This window comes from Otolemur garnettii, unplaced genomic scaffold (assembly GCF_000181295.1).
Source record: "Otolemur garnettii isolate 467f Iridium unplaced genomic scaffold, OtoGar3 scaffold00029, whole genome shotgun sequence".
Taxonomy (NCBI): domain Eukaryota; kingdom Metazoa; phylum Chordata; class Mammalia; order Primates; family Galagidae; genus Otolemur; species Otolemur garnettii.
The window spans coordinates 16,822,184-16,830,630 of NW_003852424.1; positions in this window are offsets into that span (position 1 = coordinate 16,822,184).

Sequence of the window (8,447 nt, forward strand, 5' to 3'; positions counted from 1 at the left end):
TTTTTTTTTTTTTTTTGAGACAATCTAACTCTGTCCTTCTGGGTAGAGTGCTATGGCGTCATCATAGCTCACAGCAGCCTCAGATTCTCAGGCTCACGCGGTCCTCTTGCCTCGTCCTCCTGAGTAACTGGGACTACACGCACTCCACACACCATCCGGCCATTTTTCTATATTTAGTAGAGACCGGGTCTCACTCTTGCTCAAGCTCCTTCAGAACTCCCTCAAGCAGTCTTCCTGCCTCGGCCTCCCTGAGTGCTGGTACAGAGTCTCACTATATTGCCCTGGGTAGAGTGCCATGTCATCACAGATCACAGCAACCTCAAACTCTTGGGCTTAGGCGATTCTCTTGCCTCACCCTCCGAAGTAGCTGGGACTACGGACCCCGGACACAATGCCCGGCTATTTTTAGAGACAGGGATCTCGCCGTGGCTCTTGCTGGTCTAGAACCTTTGAGCTCAGGCAATCCACATGCCTTGGCCTCCCAGACTGCTAGGATTACAGGCGTGAGCTACCTTGCCTAGCCAATAGAAACAATGTTTTTAAAAGATATATACATAATTGCAAAATGCGACTGTGCTCTTAAAAAGAAAAATGTAACCATAGATTTTTCCTGACTAAAACAGCCCTTAGTTAAGGAGTGGGTTAGCGGGCAAGGGAGGTGGAAGGAGACACCTGCTTCCTGTTTGTGGCTTTTACATTCTGGGCCTTTTCAGTTTTACCTGCCATTACTCCCCACCCAAAATTTAGATGAACGCTCATCTGGCCTCAAATAATGCTATGTCTTTTCACAGCCCCCAGTGAACTTTTCCTCATTTTGCTTTATTTTAGGTTATATATAATCTTTTTCATTGAGCTATAACATGCATATAATAAATGTACAGTTCCTGAATGTCCAATTCCGTGAGCATCTACCATTATATACACCCATGTAATCATTCCCCAAACTGCAGACAATTTGGTCACTGCCTCTTCAGTTAATCCTCCCCCTTTGATTCAACTACCTGTGGGATGCTGGTAAATGTTTAACAATGAGCTGTTAAAATAACTAAAAGAGAAAGAGATTTGTAGCTTTTGCTCATTTCTGGTGTAAATTCCTACCACGACTGATTTCCAGCAATTATAAAATTGGAAAGAATGGTATAGATGTTTAGGAGCCAGTTCAAGCCAGCTGCAGCACACCATTATCCCCAGAAAACCTCTAGATTCTGAGTTCTAGCTACATAGATAATTTTTTGCCTGAGAGCCTCATATGCAGGGAATTGCAGGGCTGGGTGCCGTGCCTCATGCCTGTGATCCCAGCTATTTGGAAGGCTATGAGACAGCAAGATCATCTGAGGCCAGGAGTTCGAGACCAGCCTGAGCAACACAGAGACACTGTCTCTACTACAAAGAAAGAAAAAAAACATAAAAAATAAATGAATGGAATTGCATAGTGAGCAATCGTTTGTGTCCAGCTCCTTTTGCTTAGCACAATGTTTTTGAGATTGATTCATGCTGTTACACATAAGAGTAATTTGTTCTTGCTAGATAATATTTCACTGGATGTAATTTAGGGATTGCCCTTGACATGAAACAGTAAATGAATTCTTCTTGAAGAGGACAAAGAGATTATTTTCGATGGCCAGAATTTTCAGCCCTTGGCAATTCCTAATTGGAGATTCAGAACTCCCATTACCTTTTCCAGAAGGAAGTCTCTCTGATTTCCCACTTATAGGTCATCCCTATTTCCCAGAGTTATTTATTTATTTATTTAGTAATTTATTTATTTTGATAGAGTCTCACTCTGTCACCCAGGCTAGAGTGCCGTGGTGTTATAATATCTCACTGCAGACTCCAACTCCTGCCTCACCCTCCAAAAATGCTGGGATTATAGACATGAGCCACCAGGCTGGGCCTCCACTTCCCAAAATTCTTGATATACCTTGCCTGTAATTGTCTAATGGCTCTTGTGTTCTGATTCATATTTCTGCTTTTTAAAAAGTGTGTCTTCATGGCTCCGTGCCTGTGGCTCAAGTGGCTAAGGCACCAGCCATATACACCTGAGCTGGCAGGTTTGAATCCAGCCTGGGCCTGCCGAACAACAATGACGGCTGCTACCAAAAAATAGCTGAGCATTGTGGCAGGGGCCTATAGTCCCACCTACTTGGGAGGCAGAAGCAGGAGAATCACTTGAGCCCAAGAGTTGAAGGTCTCTGTGAGCTGTGATGCCACAGAACTCTACACAGGACGACAGCTTGCGGCTCTGTCTCAAAAAAATAAATAAATAAATAAAAATAAAAAGTATGTCTTCCCTGCTAGTTATGAACTTTTTTTTTGAGACAAAGTTTTACTATGTTGCTCTCAGTAGAGTGTCCCGGCGTCACAGCTCACAGCAACCTCTTAACTCTTATGCTAAAGTGATTCTCTTGCCTCAGCCTCCCAAGTAGAAGGGACAGGTACCTGCCACAACGTCCAGCTATTTCTTGTTATAGTTGTCATTGCTGTTTAGCTGGCCCAAGCTGGGTTCGAACCCACCAACCCTGGTATATGTGGCCAGTGTGGTAAAGACTGAGCTATGGGGGCTGAGCCTAGTTATGAACTTTTTGAGGGCAAGGAAAATGTTGGATTTGTCTCCTCTCCTTGGCTGTAGTGGATGTTGGATATATATGTGCTATGTGAAGGGCACATGAAATGGATGTTCTTGTCCTCAGGGAGACAGATTGGCTGCTAATCACCCACTTCTTAGCACTTATTATAAAACGCAAGTTTTTATTATTGAGATCACAGTGCAGACTCACACTCTCCACCCATTCTCTATCTTTACTACCAAGCACTTTTTGCCCCCTAACCTCTCTCTGTAACATATCTTGCTACTTATCATTGGTTCCAATAACACATTTCTTAGTACATCTGTTCCCGGGTTCCAGGGACTTGGGTGTCTCCTAAATTGCTCCTCCAGGAAATAAATTTCTAATGGCTTTCTTGATAGAGTCAATCCAAGGTGACATTTATCTTGTTTCAGCACAAGCTGGTATTAATATCACATGTGTACATTGCTCCAATCTAGAAATGCACCTTGAACTTTCATCTCTCTCACCTGGATAATGGATTAACTGAAAGAATGCCTGAACCCACCAATTTGGAAAGCAACGTTATGCTATCTTAAATACTCTGTGACCTAGCAATTCTATTCCTAGGCATATAACCTAGGAAACTCTTGTCTCTGTGCAAATGAAAGATACATACAATAATGTTCTCAATGGCAAAAATTTGGAAGATACATAAATGTCCATTGGTGGGAGACTGGAAAGACATGTTCTAGTACAGTCCCACAAAGAAATATGCTGCAGCAGAAGATTTATAAATGACAGGAACATAAAATAGTCTTGGCTGGGCGCCTGTAGCTCAGTGGTTAGGACGCTGGCCACATGCACCGGGCTGGTGGGTTCAAACCCCGCCCAGGCCTGCTAAAACAAACAAAAAAATAGCCAGGCATTGTGGCAGGCACCTGTAGTCCCAGCTACTAGAGAAGCTCTTGAGCCCAAGAGTTGGAGGTTGCTGTGAGCTGTGACACCACAGGTTACTGTGAGCTATGACACCACAGCACTCTACTGAGGGTGAGATGATGTCAAAGTGAGACTCTGTCTCAAGAAAAAAAAATAGTCTTGGCTCAGCACCCATAGCCCGGTGGTTATGGCACCAGCTTCATACACCGTGGCTGGCAGGTTTGAACCAGGCCTGGGCCAGCTAAACAACGACAACTGCAACAACAACAAAAAATAGCCAGGTGTTGTAGAAGGCGCCTATAGTCCCAGCTCCATGGAAGGCTGAGGCAAAAGAATCTCTTAAGCCCAAGAGTTAGAGTTTGCTGTGAGCTGTGATGCTATAGCACTCTACTGAGGGCAACATAGTAAGACACCGTCTCAAAAAAAATAATAATGTTAATTAGTCTCAGCTTTATTAGCTTAGGCAGGAGATCACGTAAGCCAGGAGTTTGAGACAAACCTGGGCAACATAGCAAGACCCTTTCTCTAAAAAAGTAAAAATAAAAATAAAGAGTTTTAGAAATAGGATTTACAGAAGACTCTCTTTGACATCATCTTTTTCAACACCATTAAAAAATGACAATGGCTCAGCTTAATTAACCATTAGAGAAATGCACATTAAAATGACAGTGTGATACTACCATGGACCTATGAGAATGGCTAAAATAAAAACACTGGAAATATGGATTGGCACCTGTAGCTCAAGCGGCAAAGGCGCCAGCCACATACACCAGAACTAGCAGGTTGGAATCTAACCCATGCCTGCCAAACAACAATGACAACTACAACCAAAAAATAGCCAGGCGTTTTGGTGGGCACCTGTAGTTCCAGCTACTCAGGAGGCTGAGGCAAGAGAATTGCTTAAGCCCCGGAGTTGGAGGTTGCTGTGAGCTGTGACATCACAGCACTGTACCCAGGGCCACAGCTTGAGGCTCTGTCTCAAAACAACAACAGGCTCGCCGCCTGTAGCTCAAGCGGCTAAGGCGACAGCCACATACACCTAAGGTGGCAGGTTCGAATCCCCAGCCCAGGCCCGCCAAACAACAATGATGGCTGCAACCAAAAAATGGCCAGGCGTTGTGTCGGGCGCCTGTAGTCCCAGCTACTTGGGAGGCTGAGGCAGGAGACTCGCTTGAGCCCAGGAGTTGGAGGTTGCTGTGAGCGTGATGCCATGGCACTCTACCCAGGGGGATAGCTTGAGGCTCCGTCTCAAAAAAAAGAAAAAGACAATAAAAACAACAACAACAACAAAAATATTGGAAATAGCAAGTGTTGTTGAGGATGCAGAATAACCAGAAATCTTATGTATTGCTGGTGGAAATACAAAATGGTACAGACCCTATGGAAATTGTTCTGGCAGCTTTTTATAAAAGTAAACATACATTTACCACAAACCCCACCAATTCTACTCAAGTATTTACACAAGAAAAATGACAAAAATCCTAGACCTAAAGACTTTATTTGTAAAAGACCAAAATCTGGAAACAACCCAAATGCCCTTCAATTGATGAATTAATAAATAAACATTTTGGATTGAATGGATTTTTAAAAATGGAATACATTTTGGCCAGGCAAGGTAGCTCAATGCCTATAATTCTAGCACTCGAGGAGGTAGAGGTGGGAAGCTTGCTCGAGTTCAGGAATTCAATATCAAGACTATTTCCTCTAAAAATAGAAAAATTGGGCCAGGCTCAGAGGTCATGCCTGTAATCCTAGCAACCTGGGAGGTGGGCAGATTGTTTGAGCTCAGGAGTTTGAGAACAGCCTAAGCAAGGGAGAGACCCTGTCTTTACTAAAAATAGAAAAATTAGCTGGAAGTGGTAGCAGGCACCTGTAGTCCCAGCTACTTAGGTGTCTGAGGCCAAAAGATCACTGCAGCCCTGGAGTTTGAGGTTGCTATGAGCTATGATGCCATGGCACTCTAGCCTGGGGCAATAGAGTGAGAATCTGTCTCAAATAAATAAATGAATAAAGATAGAAAAATTAGCTCAGCATCATGGCAGGTGTGTATAGTCTCAGCTACTTTGGAGGCTGAGGCAGGAGGATCTCTAGAACCCAGGGGTTTGAGGTTGATGTGAGCTAGGCTAATGCCACAGCACTCCAGCCTGGGTGACAAGAGTGAGAGTCTGTCTCAAAAAAAAAAAATATATATTGAATGAATTTTAAAAATGAAATATTGCTTAGCAATAAAAAGGAACAGGTTATTGATACATATATCAATTTGTGTGAATCTCAAACATATTGTGCTAAATGAAAGAAGGGAGTCTCAAAACGTTATAATGTTATATGTGGGGCAGCATCCGTAGCTTAGGTGGGTAGGGCACTGGCCACATACACCCAGGCTGGCAAGTTTGAACCCAGCCTGGGCCAGCTAAACAGCAATGACAACTGCAACAAAAAAATAGCCAGGCGTTGTGGCAGGTACTTGTAGTCCCAGCTACTTGGGAGCCTGGGGCAAGAGAATCACTTCAGCCTAAGAGTTTGAGGTTGCTGTGAGCTGTGCCACCACAGCACTCTACCAAGGGCGACAGAGGGAGACTGTCTCAAAAAAAAAAAAAAAGCTATAAAGAAGTTATATGTACTATATTCCATTTATATGCTATTCTATTAATGACAACATTATATAGTTGGTGAATATATCATGATTGATTGCTAGGAGTCAGGTATAGGGAACGTGTGTCTATGAGTTATTTTATTGGTGGTGATGTAAATGTTATGTATCCTGACTTATGGTTACACTAACTGTATATGGGACAAAATTTCACTGGAAAAAAAAGCACATAAAACTGGTGAAATCTGCATAAGATCTGTGGTCTACTTAATAGCATTGTACCAGGCTTGGCGCCTGTGGCTCAAGTGGCTAAGGTGCCAGCCACATACACCTAAGGTGGCAGGTTCAAATCCAGCCCGTGCCCGCCAAACAACGATGGCTGCAACCAAAAAAAAAAAAAGTAGCCAGGCATTGTGGTGGGCACCTGTGGTCCCAGCTACTTGGGAGGCAGAGGCAGGAGATTCACTTGAGCCCAGGAGTTGGAGGTTGCTTTGAGCTGTGATGCCATGGCACTCTACCCAGAGGGACAGCTTGAGGCTCTGTCTCAAAAAAAAAAAAAATAGCATTGTACCAATGTAAATTCATTAGTTTTTTTTGTTTTTGTTTTTGTTTTTTTTTGCAGATTTTGGCTGGGGCTGGGTTTAAACCTGCCACCTCCAGCATATGGGGCCAGTGCCCCACTCCTTTGAGCCACAAGCACTGCCTGTAAATTCCTTAGTTTTGATATTGCTCTATAGTTATATAAAATATTATCTTTGGAGGAAAATGGTCAAAGGGTATAGGGGAACTCTATTGATTTTACAACTTTTATATGAGCCTAAAATTATCTCCAAATAAAAAGGTGATTTTTGTTAAAAGAGACACAGCGGAGGGTCCTCACAAAATTAAACAGAGTCTGGGCACAGTGGCTCACACCAATAATCATAGCACTTTGGAAAGATGAGGTGGGAGGATTGCTTGAGTCCAGGAGTTTGAGATCAGCCTGGGCAACACGGGGAGACCCTTTCTCTACAAGGAAAATAACTAAGGTAGAATTACCATAAGATCCAGCAATTCCACTTTGGGGTATATACCCCAAATAATTGAAATCAGAGTCTCAAGGAGATATTCTGCACACCTACGTTCATAGCACAGTGGCCAAAAGGTGGATGCAAGCCAAATATCTGTCAACAAATGGATGTGTAAGCACAATGTGGTATCTCTATACAAAGGAATATTATTCAGCCTTAAACTGGAGAGAAATTCTGACACAGGCTTCAATACTGATGCACCTAGTGAGTATTATGTTAAATGAAATAAGCCAAACCCAGAAGGACAAATCCTGTGTGCTTCCACTCACTGGCGAGAAGATTCTGGAGATGATGGTGGTGATGGTTGCACAATAATGCGAATGTGCTTAATGCCACTAAACTGTGCACTTAAAAATGGTAGGATGTGGGGGGGTGGCTCCTGTGGCTCAAAAGGGTAAGGCGCCAGCCCCATATGCCCGAGGTGGTGGGTTCAAACCCAGCCCCGGCCAAAAAAATAAAGGGTAGGATGGCAATTTTTTTTTTTTAGAGACAGAGTTTCACTTTGTCACCCTCGGTAGAGTGCTGTGGCGTCACAGCTCACAGCAACCTCCAGCTCTTGGGCTTAGGTGGTTCTCTTGCCTCAGCCTTCCGAGTAGCTGGGACTATAGGCGCCCACCACAATGCCCGGCTATTTTTTTGTTGCAGTTTGGCTGGGGCTGGGTTTGAACCCAGCACCTGCAGTATATGGGGCTGGTGCCCTGCTCACTGAGCCATAGGCACTGCCCAATTTTTTTTTTTTTTTTGAGACATAGTCTCACTATGTTACCCTGGATAGAGTGTCATGGCATCATCATAGTTCACAGCAACCTCAGTCTTTTGGACTCAAGTGATCCTCTTGCCTCCACCTCCTGAACCTGAGTAGCTGGGACTACAGGCACCTGCCATAATTCTCAGCTAGTTTTTCTATTTTTAGTAGAGATGGGGATCTCACTCTTGCTCAGGCTGGTCTTGAACTCCTGAGCTCAAAGAATTCACCTGCCTCAGCCTCCCAGAGTGCTAGGATTACAGGCATGAGCTACCACACTTGGCCTGACAAGTTTTATTTTTATTTTTATTTATTTATTTATTTATTTTTTGAGACAGAGCCTCAAGCTGTCCCCCTGGGTAGAGTGCGGTGGCATTACAGCTCACAGCAACCTCCAACTCCCGGGCTCAAGTGATTCTCCTGCCTCCGCCTCCCAAGTAGCTGGGACCACAGGCGCCCACCACAATGCCCAGCTATTTTTTGGTTGCAGCCATCATTGTTGTTTGGCGGGTCCAGGCTGGGGATTCGAACCCGCCACCTTAGGTGTACATGGCTGG